Genomic DNA, 20,115 nt, shown 5'->3' on the forward strand with positions numbered 1-20,115 from the left:
ACTGGGATGGAAGAAGAGATGTACCCATGAACCTTATCTTCTCCTTGTGCTTTTTGGAGCATCTGCAGTGGGGTACAGGCCTAATTCACAGTGGGAAGTAACACAACAAGATATTTGAAGCTCAGGACTGTAGTAGTACTGGGGAAGGAGGAACTTGCCAGGTACTCCCATATCAATGTAGTGAAGACTGAGGTCTCACAATATCCATTGCAGCACTGGAATTTCCATGGGCTGCAATGAGTTTTGGATTGGGTCCCTGAGTCAGGCCAGACATGGGTTACTTCTATAGACTAAAGTACTAGAAAGTCTGATGACTGCATGCTTCCTGCTCATTTCATTTTATTAACCTCTTGATTTTTTTCCTGTTATTACTGCAGCTGGCTGTGTAGGAAGCTCCTGTAAGTTGTGTAGGTATCAGCCTTTTGGAGTTTGTACAATCGCGCTCTGGACAGAAGGTGTTTCCTGTCTGAGGGCCTGGCTTGTCACACCTAGCAACAAAAAGATGGAAGTACAAAATAGCACCCACGTTTTGCACATAGAATCATATAGATGGAGGGAAATCCCTCAAACCAGTGAAGGCAGGTCTCTGTTGTCCATATCTCTTAATTGCCTTCTCTTATGATGAAGCCTGAGAGAAAAAAATAATTGTTTCTATTTTGTTCCACTGATTTCATTTCCAGCCTTACTATTTTTGTACTGATCTGTCTTTCAGAGCACGGGAGAACTCAGAAAGGCTAAAAAGTGCTACTATTTAACTTCTTGGAAGGCTGCACCTGTCCATAATATTTTCAAATTTTTCTCAGTCTGAAGATAAGCATGTCTGAAGTCTATTATTCATTAAAGTCTTCTGAACACTAGTAAAACAAACAAGTCCCATCTGTGTTGATGATACTGCGGCTTGATCTCGCGCCTGATGCCAAGGATGAAGATGCTTATCTTCAGACTGAGACCAGGGATGATCCAGACTTGTGAATCCCTGTGGTGCTTGTTGGGTTTACATTGCATAAAAACACAACATTGCAAAGACAAGCTAAACCTGATGACAGGTTTGACCATGAGATACAGCACCAAGGAATGGCATTTCTCCAGCCACAGGGTGCCTTTGGAGAGCTTAAACAAGCACCTGCCATGAGATGTAGGGCCTGAGTAGATGAGCTGCTGAGGTCTCTTTCTGCCTTTCTTTAGGAGGCCTTGTCCATAGTTACCATGTTCCCTGTCTCAGCCAGTGCTAATGCCAAGATTCACAGGAATTCTTCAAAGAACAGCATGGGCCAGGGGCTGTTCCCAGTCAGCAGCACAGCCTGGGCTCCTTGTTTAGGGAGAAAAGGAGAGTTCAGGCCCGTAGAGGGGAGCTGTGCCCTGCTGATGGCCTCAGGGTTAACACGCCCCGCCCTGCTGCTGGGACACTGTTTCTCCTAATTCTAGCATGGCTTAAAATAAAATCCACATTCCAAGAACAGGAAGGTTCTCCAGTTCTCTTCCAGCTCCCTCATCCCCCAGCTCAATGGGATGAAATTGGTGCTGAACTTTGGTTGCATCTCCAACAAGAATTTTTCTGAGGTCTTTGTGCTTCTCTCTGCTGACTCTACAGGCAGTCTAGGCCTTGCTTCAGTAGGAACCTCCTCTGCTTCAACACCCTCAAAAGCACCTGTATGTACACTAGGGACAAGGGAAGTTCCATTACCTGCTGTCAGATGGATTAAGCATTTGAAAGTTTGGTACTATGATGCTGGAGCAGTGCTGGAAGAACCATTGCAAGGCTGTTAGAAACAAGGTGTTCAGGAAAAGAGCAGGCAGCTTTTAAAGCAGATTTTCAATAGTAACATAAAAATCTCCCCTAAAAGGACATGCTGAGAGATCTGGGGCTGTTCAGCCTTGAGAAGAGAAGGCTCCAGGGAGGTCTTTGAGCTCCTTCCAATACCTAAAGGGCCTACAAAAGGGCTGCAGTGACAGAACAAAGGGGGGGGGGGTGGCTTTAAGCTATGAGAGAACAGGTTTAGATTAATTATTAGGAAGAAATTCTTCCCTGTGAAGGTGGCGCAGCTCTGGCACAGGTTGTCTACAGAAACTGTGGCTGCCCATTCCCTGAAGTGTCCAAGGCCAGGCTGGATGGGGCTTGGAGCAACCTGGTCTAGTGGAAGGTGTTGCTGCCTGTGGAAAGGGCTGGAATGAGATGAGCTTTAACATCCTTTCCAACACAAAGCATTCTGCGATTCTATGATTTTACATGCAGTGTGTCCTAACTGCAAAAAGAGACAGTGTTTATGAACAGCAGTTGAACCTTTTAAGCCATAGACTTGAAACAGGATGGATAACAGGAGGAAGGAAGGAAGGAAGTGCCATCAGTCCTGTTTAATTGCCAGAGACACTTGAGGCATGCACAGGCTCATCTGGGACCTCAGGCCTAGGATCAGCCAACCCAAATTTTAGGGACCATGTGCAGGAATTTAAAGAATTTCTCTCTCAAAAAGGCACAGTGAAACAATTTCAGGAACAAGGGGCATTCTGTGAGTAGCCTGTCATAAGGCACGTAGGGACATCTTAGGAATGAAGATGGCTTTCACACACTCAGTTTAATGGTCATGGCGGGCCAAGCCTGTGCTCACAGGATTGAGCCAAAGCAGGAACTCTAGTAGAGCTTTTCCTCTAAGCATGAACAATTGGGGGAAGTTCTGTCGTTTTGAGGAATTTCCGAAGACAGTAAATTACATACTTGATCACAGCTCTATTATGTTTTGAGGGAAGGCATTTGGAAATTAATATTTCATATTAAGATTTAAATAGGGCATGCATACAGCTTTGCTGCTCACAAGCACCCTCAAACCTGGCTGCCATAGCATTCTCCATGCTGGTGAGGTGAGTTTAGGCAGACCCTGGGTTGGCAGCAGCCAACCTTGTAAGCAGACTCTGGCTATCGGTGTGCCTCAGTTCTCTGCTGCCAAACAAGGATGATATTTGCTGTCTCTGCTTCACAGGGTGCTTAGAGAGACCCTGGGACAGGAAAAACCCATCAGTGACTGCACTAATGATCTGATAAAGCAAAACTTGTGGAAGTACCTAGAAGGCAAATGAGATGTGGCTCCCTTTTCATCCAGAATGAAGGAATTCAATGCCGGGAGAAGGATATTAGATGACCTTTGAGGTCTTCCTGAAACAAGTATTACTTTGTGTAAATCAGCCAATGGAGATGACACAAGGGAGTTCAAAGGTTCTTTTCCTGGGCTGGGAAAAAACTTCTGTGTATTCAAAAGTGGCTCACTGGGAGATGTCTGAAGGGTGGGCTAGATATCCTGTTGTTGTGGGCTAACCCTGGTCTGAAGCTAAACACCCACACAGGCACTCGTTTACTCCCATCTGTCAGAGGAATGGAGGAGAGAATAGGATGAGAAAAAGTACAAAAACTAGTGGATTGAGATAAATAAAAGTTAATAAAGAAAGAAAGAGGAAAGAAAAAAAAAGTGATGTGAAGGCAATCCTTCACTACCTCCCACAAGCAGATGTAGATCCAGAAAATGTCCAAGCAATGGCAGGTTTGGAAGACAACCCTGACTTCCACCACTACTTTTTTGTTGCTGAACATGATGTTATGTGATTTGAAACATCCTTTTTGTGAATTCAAGTCAGCTTTCCCTGTTTTAATCCCTCCCAACCCTCATCCCACTCACTACAGAGTCAGTGGGAAGAAAGGGAAAGCCTTGACACTCCGCAAGCACTGCTCAGCCATAGCCAAAACATTGGTATGGTGTCAACACTGTTTCAGCCACAAATCCAAACAAAGCACCTTATGAGGAAAGTTAATTCAATCCCATCACACCCATCTTGTTTGGATTGCTCAGATGGGAATTATGATGGAGAGGGGAGGGTTTTGGGGCAGAATTCATTGCTGGCTTCCACAGGAATAAACTGAAGTTTGTAGAAAAGATATAAACTGTGTGTAGACATGGTGGATTAAGGCTACAACATCCATGTCATGTCATGGGATGGCTGTGAAAGGGAAACTTCTTCCAGCCACCATCAACAGCAGATAAGCACTTGGAATAGGCTGCAAATGTAGTCAAAAACTCCTTAACAAAGTCCACTGGTGCAGCATTATAACATGCAAATATAGCAGTGTAATTACTAGACAACCTGCTACAGTGAATTATCTGCTCTGCAGGAGCTAGTATTTTCTAAAAAAAAGCCCAGCTGAACAAACAAGGAATCAAACATTCGTCCATCAGAGAGAAACAAGCCATTGCAAATCTTTTGCTATCTCTTTCTCATTTTACCTGTTCCTGCACACCCACTTTGTGCATTCCATCTCGTCCACATTCTTAATACAACCAGTTCAGGGCCACTATCACGGCCCCACAGTTCCTGCCCTCACCCAGTGCTGGCTCAGTCCCCTCAGGATGCTGCCCAGCATAGATAAGGGGTAGAGCTGCTGCTGCTCCTTACCAGCAGGGCAGGTGCAGGATCAGATTAACCCATGGGCGGTAACTGCCCCCAGGCAGGCTGAGCCACAGGATCAGGATCATTTGAGAAATAAACTCTGTATAAACATGCAATTGGAGTGGATCTGCTCATGAATGTCAATTGAACCCCTTTTGAAGATCATGGTCCTGAGAAACTCTTTCATGGAAAACTGGAAATGGTTTTCTGCAAGGAGTTTGGTTTTACTGTAGATTCATCCCACTTGATCTTGAAAAGCCATGATTCTTGCTCAAGGCTGCGATTAATTCTAGCAGCAAACTATTTCAGTTTCAAGTGCAATAAAACCCCAGAATAATGCCGTCTTTGTGGATGATGAAATTCACTTCCATGCTTATCTGCTGTCTTCTGGGAAACTCTGAATCACAGCCCTGAGCAGTAGCAGCAGCAGGTAGGTTTCTTGGTCAAGATGAATGGGTTAAAAAAAGGAACTCTAGTAAAGGCTGCACTGGTCTTTTGTGTTATAACAATGAGAGGAAGCTCTGCCTAGTTTGAGGAATTTCCCACGTCTCCAATTCAGATGTTGGAGAACTTCTTTATTAAGCCTGCCTAAGAGGTGTTAAAAAAATAAAAATAACCAAGAAGATCAGGACAAAGATATCTTCCCAGTGCCTACGCATGTTCTCTGTGTTTGTTTTTTAAACCTGGATCACCGGAGGCAAACTCAGATGAATTTAGGGAAGTTAAATAGTGACAGATGCCAAATAGTCACAGCAGGTTCCTGCTGAGCTGGCTGACCCAAAACTGAGTTCAGTTAAGTGTCACTGCTACCCAGGTGCTAAAGATTTGCCTCTACATTTATTTAAATATCACTTTATTCTGCAATGTTGCCAGACATCACTAGACAGGTTAAGTGACAGAAATAGATGAGGAAGTTTTTGGTTGAGAGGAAAATCTATGGGTTGCAAAATACCATTTTCATCATGCAACAGCAAGTGATAGAAGCAGAAGAAATGGAGCCTCAGGCTTTCAATTTCACAACATCCTTTGCTTTGTTATTTCCTTTCTTGTCACAAGCCCATTGCCTCGTAAAACTGCCACTGAAAGTGTGAGTTACAGCATTTAAACAAAAACACCTCTCTCCCCCAAATCCAAAAGCTCCTCATGCACATAGGTGAGCATTGCTTTCCTACGATGGGGAGAGAGAAACAAGGTTGTACAGGATCACATCACAGCACTGCTTTTTTCCTGAACCATGACCATTTAAGCAAAGTGGATACTTCTGCACCAGAGATGTTTGGAAATGGAGCAGAACTTTTGGGGATATAGACATCAATGGAGGCAAAAGCATCAGAAAGCTTCTCTGTATCCCCCCCTGACACTGAACACTGGAAGCAGCAGCACTCCAGCACAACACCATAAAATTTGCTTTCATTTAAGCAGCTGAAAACACAGATAGAAAAGAATGGAAACAAGATAAATGTGATGCTCAAAGACAGTATACAGCAGTTCCTCAGACTGCGGCCCTGGGTGCTCCAAATTCCTCTCCCCTGTCAGCAAGTTTCACCTAATATGAAACTGAAGGGAGTTTGCTCTTAGAAGAAACAAACCCATTCTATACAGCCAACAAAATACAGTGCTTGCATCTGCACTGCAAATTCCAGCCACTGCAAGTACAAAACAAAGTGGAAAAAAAGAAAAAAATTCTAAATGCTATTGCAGTTGACTTTTTTTCTCTGAAACTCTGCAGCACAATTTAGGAGGTAATAAATGCAATGAGGATTAGCACAGCACTTCCGTGCATGTCCCTCTTTACCCCTGCAGCCCCAGCTTAAACTAAAGCAATCATAACCTCTATTAGCATTCACTAGCCAAGTGAAGGCAGTAGCACTTTGTCAGGAGCTTGGATGGCTTAATTCATACCCTGAACAGACAAAACCATCCTACAGAAAACTGCCAAGTAATCACCACAAAATGAAACCTGTGACGATTGCAGTCCCCCTGGCAAAAACCTGCAGCAGGTTTACTGATGAAGCAAAGCTTGCACTACACTGTCAGAATCTGTCAGAATCAAATTCCTTCAAGCCACCCTTGCCCTCCCCAAAGCATAAAAGCAATGCCACATTTCACACACAGCATCCATACCTGCAGCGCAACATGTGCTGGTCCCCTCCGAGTCTTTTCCAAACTTGTCCTCTTGTGCTGAGATGGAAACTTCCCATCCACGTGTCACCTCCTGCCTCAGCCTTTTCCCTTTGTTTTCCCAGGATCTGGAGACACACCTGCTTTTCCCTGTGTGCTGTTGCTTCTTGGGCTTGGGGTTTGTTTTTTTTTGTCTTGCTTTTCTTTTCGGAACAAATTAAACAGCCCGTGAGCAATTCTCAGTGAGCAGAGAAAAAACCTTTTGGCTTGTGGTGATTCAATCAAGCAAACCCCGTGACCTCCTTTTCCTGCGATCAGTGGGAACTGATCCCTTCTCCACCAGTGTAGGGTGGAGTTACAACTAAAAAGCACAAGCTTGAAAGCTGGAAGGGCAGGACAGGTCTTCCTCCTCCGTTTGTTGTGTCAGAGAACATGGTGATTCCTGCTGCTTTGAAACACAGAGGTGACCTCTGGCCAGGAAGGAACCTGGAAATATTTTCTAAGCAATTTCCTGCTGTTGGGGGGAAAGTGGATGTAAGGAACACTTGGGCGGGGGTGCTAACAGAGCTTCTGGGGAGTGTGATTTCAAGGTGAGCAGAACACTTTTTTGGTCATCAGGGGTGTGAAAGTAAAAGAAATTACTTTTTTTTTTAAACCCAGGGTAAGCTGTTCTGAGAGCCTCAGTTTTCACTATACTGAATAATCTGGAGCCTACAGGTGCTCCTCAGACTTTCAGCTATGGTGCCTTTCATTCCCCAAGGTGCTGAGGTACTCTGCAAAGTAATAATGGAGAGCCATTCCACATGGAGCTTGTGTTCAGCAACACCCAGCAATGCAGCTGGGCCACAAGGGCTCCTTGTCAAGGTGCAGAAGAAATCTGGACAGGCTCAGGCATCAAGAAGAACAACTTTTCCTGGAATGGCCCATAAACTGCTCTGTGCACATCCTTTTGCCTCCAGCTGGGGCTCTCAGAGTGGATTTTTCAAGAATTAGCCAAATGACTGCACCCCTGGAAGGTGGGGAAGGTGCCCCACAGCTCGTCCTGGTTATTCTGATAAATAAAGGACACTGTAATGGCTTCCTTAGAATCACAGAATCATAAAAGGGTTTTGGTTGGACAAGACCTCTAAGACCATGGAGACCAACCATTAATGCTGCATTGCCAAGCCCAGTGCTAAACCATGTCCCTAAGCACCACATCCACGTCTTTAGTTCCTCCACCACTTCCCTGGACACTGTATTCCTTGCTGTTGTCTCTCCTGGCTTTGCACCATCTCTGCTGTTCTTGCAAGGGAACTGCAGTCCCATGGGCCAACATCAACCCATCAGATGGCCCATGGCATCTCTCATCTCTGATGAGAAGTATCAGATTCTACCTCTTGACTGTACAAGTAGCTGAGAACAGCTTGCCCCTCTGTGTTTCAGGGTCTGACTGGGGTATGCATGGGTCATATTTCTGAGGATGTCTTAAGATGGAGAATTGCATCTGGGACTCCAGATTCTGCATATAATAGCACCCTTCTTTCTGCACACAGCAAGAATTTATTTTAGCAACCTGATATCTCCACTCAGGATCACTTTTAAGTTACTCTACCTGATCCAGTTCATACTGCAAAAGCAAGAACAAACATTTGGACATTTCACTGTTGAATACACCTCACCCACATGCTCACTGACACACTTTTTCTATCAACAGAAAAGGAGAAAAAGAGATAGGGGGGAGCCTGGGCAACACACCCCATCTTTATGTGCTTTTGATTAATGGTGTGATCCATATTTCCTTCTATTTAACAGCAACGTCAGTATCTGGAGCATTGCACTACCTATATCTAATAGAAATTATTATTGCCATGGGTCACTAGAAAGAAGATAAAGCTGGTATTTTCCTTCATCACAAGCTTGTCCTGTCATCAAGGAATGTCATGGCTAGCAATGCTCTAATGTGCACGTGGACAATAAAGGGATATTTCAATTGTCCTCGTGATCCTGGCAGATGGCAAAGAATTAAACTTTGCTCATATTGGGGAGACCAAAGTTTAATTCTTTATTCCTGGCTCATTTTGCTGTAGTGTGCCAAGAAGGAAGGAAGTAATGAAATGTCTCATTATACATCTGACTTGAGGAATATATTTAGAATTGACTCTAGTGCTGAAGGCTGTATGGTCTCCAAAAGGAGCAACATGCCCTGCACTGTGTCCCTGCAGCCAGTGGTCAACTGAAACTATTTATGTTCATGAACAAGGTCTCTGAAGATGACTTTTTTTCCGGAAGCACCAGGAATTCATTGCAGTGACAGAACAACAAATTTTGGTACTCAGAGTACTTTGGTTGTACACTACCATCACTTAGCTTTATGGGTTTCTTTTAGGTTGAGGTTATTTGGGTTTATAATGAGGATTTTTTAGGCTAGTTACCACACTTGTATGAATTTCATTATAGCAGGATGATCACTACAATACTGTGTAATGTAACCATCTAGTTGTGAATGGCAAAAAAGATAAATGGATATTTAATCTTCGAGGGGAAAAAAAAAACCACAAAGAAAATGTGGGAAACTGAAGCTGAGAAAGTTAATTGAAAAGCAAAGGTCCATATTTTTCATAATCCCAGTAATCAATCTTACATGTAAACCTCAATGTGATTCACTAATACTTGACATATTTGTGTAACAGCTGGCTGCTTTCCTTCATTTTTCTTCATTATTTGCCTTAGATAGAGGTATAGCTACCTGACATCCTCAATAAAGGGCGTACTCTTTCAGCCTTTAGACTTACTGAGCTTTTTTATTATTAAATTAGGGCTCTGTCTGCCTCAGTGCACTGTGGTTCTAACAACATGTTTTGTCTGACGTTATGTAAAGCTTCATCTGCTAAAAGCAGTTATTGACAATAGGCAGCCAAGGGCCTTCATAGCTGATAGGAAATCCCAGTGCAGAGACCCAGGCCAAAGCAGGGATTTGTGGAGAATGATGGAGAACTCGTTGAGCTTCTGTGAAAGCCAATCAAGGAAGTGGAAAACGCCTGTTACTGGTAGCCTTTGTGCTTGTGCGATTGTTGGATTTCCCTAGCAGAACACATGCGGTAATTCCTCCAGAGATTTCTGAGTCCCTTCCCACAAATCACAACCCACCCATCCCTTTCTGAAACTTCAAGCAGCTTCCTCTGGGTTAGCTGGGTCCTGTTTAGAATGGATGGGTGCAGGCAATGGCCTATTTTCCCATCGTTTCATCTGACAATGGACAATGAAGAAAATGCTTTTTTAATGGTGCACTACCAAGAAGAAATGATCATCACCCTAGAGGCTTGGGTGTGGAGAGCTCTGCAAAGCTGTATCCTACATAAACATGGGGCTTCAAGACTCTATACAATGCAGTGTGCTGTGGAATTCCCACTTATTATTGTAATTATTTGCTCATAAAAGTAATTAATGGAATTAATAGTAACAACACAGAGAAACCCAGCTGTAAGGACGGTACCTTTGTGTTGAAGGTGTACAGACCCAGAGCTCCAAGAGAATGGGAAAAGTAGTAGCTGAAGATACAAAGATGGGACAGGGTGTGCTCACAAGGAATGATCCTGGTCCTGACAGGTCAAAGGGACAATGCTCAGGCTAGACATGTGTGCAAGAGCAGACACCAGCAGAAGGAGATGGAAGAATGTTGTCATCACCAGGAGGTGCCACCAGTGAGATGGACAGAACGCATGGAGATGGAGGGAAGAGGCTATCTCCTGGTGCTAGAGTCAAGCAGAACCTGCAGGACTTAGGCAGGGAATCTCTTGAAGTGTTAAGTTCCAGTAGTGCACAGACTTTGGCATGGGAGCACATCACACACACGAAGAACTCAGCTGGGATTGCTTTCAGGGCCAAGATCTTTCTTTTGAAGTCTGATCGATGTGGCATGTAGCATCCCATGAACTCTCTGCTCTCAGTCCACTGCAGTTTTAGTGGCACATAGTCCAATGTGGTGGGAAAGTTGATGTGTTCAACTGTGATTCAAAAAAATGGTGTTCCTCTCCCAGGGCAAGGGGTGGGAGGGTGTAGCGAGAGAGTTACAGGCACTCTTCTTCTCCTCCTGTCCCCATGACAGGCACAAAAGTGGGGAGATAGATTATGTGTATACTGCCTTTCCTTATGGTCTCATGTCCTTTCACTCAGTACTCAATTCACTTAGTATTGATTTATTTACAGGAGAGGAAGTCTTGCATAGATAAGTGTTGGGAAAATAAACTTGTCTAGGAAGATGTGTCTTTAAAATCCTTGCTCTGACAGCAAATGTCACCTATGAGATTAAGGTACAATACCTTGGGCAGGTCTCCAAAGCATTTTCCAAGCTTAAAAGGTGAAGAAGAAGGGATTGGCTATCTGTGAGAGACTCCAAGCTGAAAGAACATGGGCTATGCAAGGATGCCTGATTCCCATCACACTGACTGAAGTGCACGTCACGGCATTGTGTATATATTTAGATTTGCATATCCTTTCCAGTGAGAAGAGACCTTTTCACCCAGTCAGAACATCTTTGTGGATCATACTGGTAAAGAGCATTCTGGTCATACAGCTGCTTTCCAGTCACCCCTCTGCCCCAAATGTCCACCACACCAAATGTCCATGGAGGTGAGATCTCTCCACGGGATCTTTGGAGTCACACAGATGACTAGAGGTAATTGAGCACAAAGAAAGGCAAATTCAGAAAGGATTTATTGATTCCAGCTTGCAGAGTCAGTATGTTTAAATAAATAAATACATATATACATATATATAGAGAGAGTCTATTGATTCATCAAGGCAATTACTCTTTTGCATAGAAAATGGCTAGGCAAAGCACAAACTTCTGGCTATAAAGAAACCTTGTATTTGGTACAATTCCATATGAAAGGCAGTTTTTTTGTGTGAATCTGATCTTTTTTCTCCTTTGCAGACATGAATGAGACCATCACATGTTCCTTCTGACACATAGGTCCAGCACCCAGACCTATCTTTTTTATTAAATCAAATTATTCTTTGCTGTCTTTCCTTGCTCTGGGACAAGAAGCACTCTTTCTGCTGTCAAAAAGAAGACAACAAAGCCACAAATATCCCTTGTCCACACATCCTTGGCACTCATAAGAGACAACCCCATGTGTATTGGAAGAAGAAAACTGATTTTTAGTTTTGTGTATTGTGACATTTCTTAATTTCTTCTATAACACCTTTTAGGCAGATCTCATAGTTTCTCTGAAAGACAGAGTGTGGTGAACGAGTGTTTTAAGGTCTCTTAAAGAATCACCACCAAAAGTATTGGGAAAAGCAGATTTAATACAAAAGTGAAAGTGCAACAAAGTTTGTTGGCAAGATTCACTGTTCTACTTAACTGGATGGTTAAAGCACATAGAGGAAAAGCAAACTAGAACCAAAAATCAATCAATCTAAACCTGAAATTCATCCAAAAATTATCTACATGGAGGCTGATGGAGAGTCTGTGTGGGGAAAAAGGGTAAGGATAGAAAGGACTAAGAAAAATCTTCCTGCTGAGTCACAAGGTTCAGATCTTCCTGCTGAGTGACAAGGTTCAGAGTAGATCCCCTTTCTAAACTAAGCCCCAGACTTGACCAACAGTTTAGGCCTAAAAGGTTTAACAGCACTTAAATTTAACAGCACCTAGTCTATAGCTTAATTTGAACAATTTAACAAAACATTCATATAGAATTTCCCACAGACACAACAGTAACTCACAGGCCTAATCTACTTACAAATCTGAAGTGCTTAAACATCTAAGAGAGCAACATTCATAGTGTGTTTGCATATTCACACTCACATATTCACACTCACAACATTCAAAGTGTGTTTGCTTATTCACACTCACAAGTAGACACACTGAAGGAAGGTGTATAAGGTACATACCTGCAAAAATTTCCTGAATTCAGGGAAGTACTGATGCCAGACACCTTTGCACCTTTTCAGCAGGTGAGGGGTTGAGTCTCAAGGAGTGGGGATCTCAGCTCAGGATCTGTCACCGTCCCTCAGCTGTGGTCCCCCAGGTATCTCCAGTGTGGGAATTGTGTGGCTCAGAGAGGCCCCACTCAGAGGGAGGTGCTGGTCTCAGCCCACTGGAGTCCTGGAGAGCTCAAGAGGGTCTCACTTTGGACCCCTGTTCAGAGAGTCACAACAGAGCTGGTTTGGTCACAGTAGTTTTCCATCTTGGCCACAGTTCAGGTCGGTACCTTTCTTTAAAAGTTCAAAACCAAAAATGTTCCACCTGGGTGGTTATTTAGGGAAGAAAAATCAGTTCCCAAGGCTGCTAAAACCCAGGGGGGCTCCTTAGCCAGCACAAGTTCCTGGGAGCAGACAGTGTTTTGGATAAGCTCAGAGGAGCTCAGCCTAGGGGCTGTTAGGCAAGGCCAAGTTTTAATGAGCATTTCTGAGACCATGGTGAACTCCACGAGGGAGTGGGGGATGCACCACCACACAGACACTTTGCCATTTCTCGTAATCTCAAAGTTAATAAATACCTACACATTTCTTCTCAGGGCCAGGCTAAAGAACAAACACCTAAAGGACAAATATGTTTTATTTGGCTGCTTAGCAGCTGGAAAAGCTGTTACTGATAGTCAAACACAGGGAAGTGGTTGCCAACTACATGGTGAAGACAGTTGTCAGGCCAGCAGCCAGACAGAGCCAGGCAGGAGTCATGGGAGTTGCATGATGGTGTTAGGAGGGATGGAAAGTACAGAAATGAGTTGGAGGCACCATTGGGAGGCAAGGGATAGATCTGTTGGAAATGCAGGAGAGAATTGGGACCTGAGACTTAGAGAGGACACAAAAGGACTAGAGCAGAGTCTAGGGAAGGTGAGGGGGCTTGACTGTTGCTATGGGGAATATTATAGGGAATTTGCTGGGACTCCAAGGTCTTGCAGTAGAAGGTGTTGGATAGAAAGCTGGGGAAAAATTCCTTACTTCTATGTTTCACAAAACAACTTTTTCTTTTTACAGTTCTATGTAAAGCAGGTGGAAAATTGCTGAAGAGTTCCAAATGCTCCTGCACCCTGAGGAGTCCAGAGATGCCCAGGCCAGTAACCAGAATATGGGGCACAGCAATGAGCCTGGAGCCAGAGCAGCAGATAAAGGCACCCTGGCTCCACTGGAGGAGCATTTAAGCAGATTTTGATCTGCATACTTGAGGTAAAGAGGCAGTTCACCTGAATTCCTGTCTTCTAACAGATTTTCTTGTTTGCTTATAGCTCTATGAAATGAGGAAACTTGGTCCTGTAAGAGCAATAAGGAAGGGTAAAGTTTATTTTCTTCATAGAGTGAAGGAATCTGGTACAGTTTAGCTGCTTATGAAGAGAATGCTGGCAAAAGCCACTCCCACTTCTCCCAAGAGGAGACCACTTGGTAGAATTTTTGCACTGGCATGTTTGTGTTGGACAAACTTCCACCAAGAGGCTTTGCTTTGTACTTGATCTATGATGTTCATGAGTCCATTTGCTGATTTTTCTCAAGACAGATGAGCCATAAGAAACTGAATTCTACTGCAGATCAGAACCACCAAGAGATATCCAAAATGCTATGCAACATGTTACCCTGGACCTTCAAGTGCTTTCCATTGGCATGGAATCTCCAGCACACCTCCTGGTTGACTTGCAACAGCATGTTCCCAAGGAAGTTTCAGGATCTTCCCTGAGAAATTCACAGACAAACCAATGAAAAGGCATCTTCTGAGAGACCTAGAACTTGGGTTACAGCTTACAGGAGAAGGAGAGACCCAGTGCCAGGGAGCAGAAGCCAGCTGCTCTGCATAACCAGCACCCTCACTGATGGGCACAGCCCTGTGGCACCCAGACAAGGAAAGCAGAGCAGCTCTGCTGACCAGCTTAGACCTCAGTCCCACCAAATGAGCCCATAGCAAAGCTGCAGGTCCAAGGTGAAGCCAGGAGGTCACTTCAGCAAGTCTCTGTTGGGATTAGCAGGGTAAGGCTGGGCACATGCAGGCGTGCAATGTGGCTTGGCCAAGGACCAGGGAAAACATAAATGTGGCTCCAACACAAGGCAGGGTTCCCAGTGAGGTGTCTCCCAGCTCTTCATACCTTGGCTGTCTTCCCAGCAGTGTCCTCCCTGGTTACACAGGCTGTACCCTTGCAGAGCTGACCTTGGGCAGAGGGAAGACTCAGGGGAACATGGAGTTTCCAAAATTAACTCCAAAATTAAATTTCAAAAATTAATTCCAAAATTAAGTTGTCAGAGCCACAACAGTTCTTAGACATCTGAACTGACTACTGGGGGTATTTCAGTGCATCGAGGTGCAGTTATATGGCAAAACTCAAAGTTACCTAAACCAAACATCTCAAGAAGCAGCACCTCATTTCTGAGCATCTGCTCCCACCACAACACTTTGCCCTCAGTTCTGTGTCCTGTCTTCCCATTACACAAGAGAGGAGGTGGTTGCCTTGGGGCTCAGATCCAGCTGAAGGAAGAGCAAAGTGCTGTACACCAGGTATTTGAGTACCCACTCACACCTTGCTAGATACAGGATCCTTCTCTCAGCAGCACCACTGAGAGCCTTTTTCCTTGGTGGGGGCCTCAATTGCATTAAGGGCTTTAGTTTGCCAGACTTTCTGTGATGGAAAAGTAAGGAAAAAATGAAAGTGACCAATAGGGAAAGACAGATCAGAACAGCAAAAAAATTAGTTTATTAGCAAGGAAAACACTCATCTCAGAGTGAGAGAACAAAGGAGTAAACACCTAAGGGGTCAAATGCCACACACGACCCTGATTTGACACTCATTTCCCCAGATTTGAGACCAGAGTATGGCTTCTGCTTGGCCCTTCTCTCATTTGCCAGCACCAAAAACGCCTCTGTGGTATGGAGTCACACCAGTCTGACCCCTTAGGTTAAGCCTGACATCTGCCACCCATGCAGAGCTGATGAAGGGGTTGTTGAAACTGAACCTGAAAGGCTTTGGGCCAGATGAGGATGGTGGTACAAACTCATTCTCTTGGATCTGCTGGGACTGCACGGTGTTGGTATTTCTGAGGTAAAACAGGTATGGGGATAAGGTGCTGTGTCCAACAACAGCTTTGGCTGGAATGTGCTTGTGCTTTTCAAAGGAAACAATTCCCTGGCCAAAACTAAATGCCTGTAGGGATGTCAGTACTTAATTGTCACTTCAGGTGCCAAGTTCTGTGTCCCTTATCAACAATACCGCTCTTGATTACTCTAAGCCTACAGACAGACACCTCTGCCTGCTCAGTACTGATTTGGATAAATCCATGTTCAGCTTTATAAGCTTTTGAGAGTCCCTTCCTGAGGAGCTCCACCAGATCCATATGTTATCCATGCAGGGAGGCATTTGTGTGGACTACAGACTGATCCTGGCCAAACCAAATACCTTGGGCTGCACCTTCCAGACTTGTTTTCCCCCAGAAGCCTTCCAGAACTCACTTCTAGGAATGACTGGAAAGCCTGTGGGATTGTGGCTCAGTACAGAACAGATTTGGGCAGAAAACTGTCACTGCACATCCCAAAAAACCCCTCCAAGAGAGAAAGAGGATCACAGGACAGGGCAATACCAAACAATCAGGTTAACACATCCCAGAAATACCATTTATGGATTTAAAAGGTCTCTGTGTTTATTAATCAACACACCTGGCCCTTTTCTTAGTGCAACACAAAGGTGGTTCCTTCTGAATGGTTAGCACACAAATGGATTAAAAATATCAACAGTGGATTGTGTATATGAAAATAAACCCACTCTTAGCTTACAGAGGGCATTCAGCAAATTCAGCTGACATTGGGCGTGGGTTTGACCTTATAACTGGTCCCAGTTGAACAGAAAGGACAGAAATATTTATTGAATTTTCTCTCATTCCATTTTTGCACCAACACAACTTCATTGGCACAAAAATAAATCCTTCATTGACAAGGGGGGATGGAGAGGACAATTACACCTATGGACTGGCAGGTGGAGCTCCTCCTCTGGAATTCTTCCTCCTCAGTCCCACATCCCTGAACATGCTGATCCTTACAGAAGGGCTGATACCTCACAGGCTCTCTCTCAGCCCAATTTTTGGAGTGTCCAATCTGTCTGAAGGACTGGGGAATGGAGACTGAAGATAGTTGAGATTAGAGGTGGCTGAAAGCTGGATTTTACCTGCAGCTGAAATTCATCACATGCTGTATAACATATCCTGCTCTGGGACCTTAAATGAAATCTCTAATAGGGTCTCCAAGAGAAGGAAATATAAAGAAAATACTTTGAAGTAAAAAAAAAAACCAACCCTAATTATCTGATAAATGATACTGAGATTGAAGCAGAGCCTTATCCAGAGGTGTGGAGGATTTATCTCATCTTTTCTAGCTGGTTTCTAGCACGTGTAATGCTGTCAGTGTTCCATCCATAGATTTGTGGACTCAGGCACATTTCCACAACACTTAATTTGTGACAAACTAACATTTCTCAGCTAAAAAACATCCATGAAGAAGACTAACAAGCTCCCAGCACTGGCTTTTCTCCTTGTTCCCATCTGCACACAAGGCTGATCCAGAGCAAACCTTCTACCTTTGTCTGGGTCAGTTGCACATTTCCTGCATTTATTGTTTGCCCGCAATCCTTCCTGTTACGAAAGGGAAGCTGGCAAGATAAATTTCTTGGGACTGGTCTGCACTTGAAAGCACTGTCCCTGTCCTAACCCCAGTGAGCAACACAGAGGATACATTCTGTCCCCTGACACCCCTCAAAAAGGTTTCACAGGGTGAGGCTGTGCCGGTGGCAGCAGGCGAAGGGGATGTGGATTAGAGGGACAGGTTGGGTGGATGTGGCACATTCCCTTCTCTCTCTCCTTTCCCCAGGTCCTTTCCACAGCATCTAGCTCAGCACACTCAGAGCAGAGCCCCTCACTGCTGCTGGGCTTTAGTCCTGCCAAGGACCACACAGCACTACCAGCCAATGGTTATTCATCTGGGCAGCAGCAATCTGTGCACACAAGGCCACAATGCCCACTCCCATGGCCACAATGCCCACTCCCATGGCCAAAAATCAAGGTCAGGTGGGACAGGCACCAGTCCTCCCTGACCCTGATGAGAAGAAGGCACCAGTCCTCCCTGACCTTGATGGGCAGAGCAGCTTTTGCTTCCTCCTTCTGCTCTGAAGCTTTATATTTGGTCAGCTGCTCCAGATGGAGCACGGCCCAGCTTTCACTTCAGTTCTGCTTGGAAATTCTCATCAATGCAGCTCAAAACATGGCAAACCTGACCAGCCTGAGCTGAGTGCTCCTGTTGGTTGCAGGTTGTCCAGTTTCAGCTACTAAGGATGCTCGTAGGATGACTCTGAGAGGCTTCTGATGAGCAAAGTCTGTTTGTCTTGTCTCAAATAAACAGGTGATACCCTCTGATAAGCAGACAGGATAGCAGCAGGAAGGAAAACCTGAGGTATGGGTGTCCAGCAGCATTGCTGGCTGAGCAAGAAAATAAATCTTACCCCTTTTTTTTTGTGGTAGGGAGAGTCAGGGAAGTCTTTCATCCAGCCTGCTTGTTTTAAAGGGAAATGTTTCCAAGAATGGAATATTTACTTAATACTAAAGTGCAGTCTTTGCCAGGCATTGAAAATGATAGGTTTAGCTGTAGTTGTCTAGCAAGAGCCTGACTACTTTTATGTTAGAACTGCTGCAGAAATCCTGAGATTTTTGTACCAGCCTCAAAATTTGCCCGGCAACTCCAGCCATTCTTTCTAATTGGGACAACTAAGACATTGGGGGCAGTAAGTTACCAACAATATTCAAAGTCCTTGGGAGACACAACTCTTCCAAACAGCACAATCATTCCTGGATCCTTGTCCCAGTTTTAAGCTGAGTTTTAGCTGGCATAAGCCCCATCAGGACTGCATGGCATGCTCCAGTCAAGCTGTCCTAGCAGGTTATCCCTGCTGTAAGTAAGCCTGGCTGCTCTTGCTCCCTTTGGCCTCCCCTTCCCTGGCACCCAGAGGATGCCCTGCTGAAGCAGTGGATTCACCCCATGGAACTGGCAGGCAACCTCGTGGATGCTTTCTGAGCTGGTTTTTGTAGCCACTGTGGCAGGATGAAGCAAAGTGGCAGATGGAGGAACTGGTTGAGATGCCACTGGTCAGGGACAAGAAAGGCACATGCTTAAGAGTGTGGGGAGATGATCAGTTCCATTCAATCCCCATGCGTCACACAGAGGAGAGGAAATAAAGTCTAGTGAACTTACTCACATGAAATTTCCTGTTTGAGTGGTTTCAGCAGAAAATTTGTATCCTCCCATTTAAATATTATATTTAGAGAGGAATTTTGCTCAGTGCTACCAAGAAGTCCTTGTTTTATTCAGACAAGCAAGATGTTTGCACAGATACTTCTCATGGGACCTCAGGCACAGCTCCAATGACTTTCTTTAGATGTGAAGGGCAAATCCTTTTAAATCAGTTCATTCCTCCCTTTGGGAGCTGTGCAATTCCATTTTGCTCCCTAAGCAAATGAGAAAGCACTCCATGCTGTCAACCCAGGGGACTGCTTTGTACTGCAGATGAGTTTTCCTACAAGAAGGACCCTCTAACTCCCCGTGCATATGTGAAGTTTGGAGGGAAGGAATGAACACCTCATTTGTGCCAGTCTCTGAGTGATGCTTGCTCCCTGCTTCCCAGGGCTGCTCCGTGTGCCCTGTGCCATCTGCAGTGAGCAGGCAGCAGTTCTGGATGTGCCTCCAGGTCTCATCCTGCTCCTGGGAAGCTGCATGCAGCTCTTCTATTCCCAGTGTGAGCAGGAATTGGAGTTTTCCTGGTGCTCACACAAGTCCATGAGCACCTTGAGGCACAGTGGGACCCTGGGGTCAGAGAAGGTGCCCGTGGGAGTCGCGTGAGCTGATTTGTGTTTATGCAGCAGCACACCTGTGCAGGGGGTCTTGTTTTCAGGGAGCAAAGTCCTCATTAATTTTATGAGCAGAGCAGCTCTTGGCACACAAGAGCTAAAATTCCCTACACACTCACAGGAGAGACGAGCTGCTCAGGCTTTAGTGCAGCCAGTGGTTAATAGGATTTAATAGGCACCCACCAGAGGTGGGCTCAGGTGGGGTAGATCACTAGGAAACCACCCATCTTGAGTCACTCCAGTCAGAAAACTGGAAGAAGGAAACCAAACTGGACACTGGTGAGCTGGCAAAGGATGAATCAGTTGATTTAACAAACAGTGGGTTTTCAAAGGAAGAAAAGTAAAATGTTAACAGGAAGATAATGAGTTACACAGGATACCTAATCACTTCTGCAAAGCTTGATCTTAACTGGTGGCTGTCCTTATCTCAGTGCCCCCAGGGAGGCAACAGCGAGATCAAAAGCTCTGGAAGTGGGAAGGTGGGTTTCCAGTGCCATGAGCTGCGCAGGTCTCTGAGCGCTCACATGCTGAGCACTCACACGCTGGAGGGCAGGAGCTGCAGCGGAGGGAAGGACAGACCCAGCACAGCCAAAATCTGCAGAGTCTCCTCCCACAGAGGGGTGTGTGGGGAAGGCAACCCCTGCAAGCAGTCACACATCAGTTTTTCATCAGCGAGGGGCAGTTCTGCCTCTGTTGCCCACAGCAGCTGGCAGC

General features: G+C 44.9%; 1 protein-coding gene across 2 annotated transcripts in view; it reads right to left on the bottom strand.

Moving 5' to 3' along the window:
- ADGRF5 (adhesion G protein-coupled receptor F5) overlaps nt 1–6,755 on the bottom strand; it is a 46,950-nt gene extending 40,195 nt beyond the window's left edge. For both annotated transcript variants that reach the window (XR_008508282.1, XM_036380604.2), the window contains exon 1: nt 6,556–6,755. The gene's annotated coding sequence lies outside the window, so the exon portion shown is untranslated. The remainder of the gene's footprint in view (nt 1–6,555) is intronic.
- Between the last annotated feature and the right edge of the window lie 13,360 nt (nt 6,756–20,115).

This window comes from Molothrus ater, chromosome 3, assembly GCF_012460135.2.
Source record: "Molothrus ater isolate BHLD 08-10-18 breed brown headed cowbird chromosome 3, BPBGC_Mater_1.1, whole genome shotgun sequence".
NCBI classification, from domain to species: Eukaryota; Metazoa; Chordata; class Aves; order Passeriformes; family Icteridae; genus Molothrus; species Molothrus ater.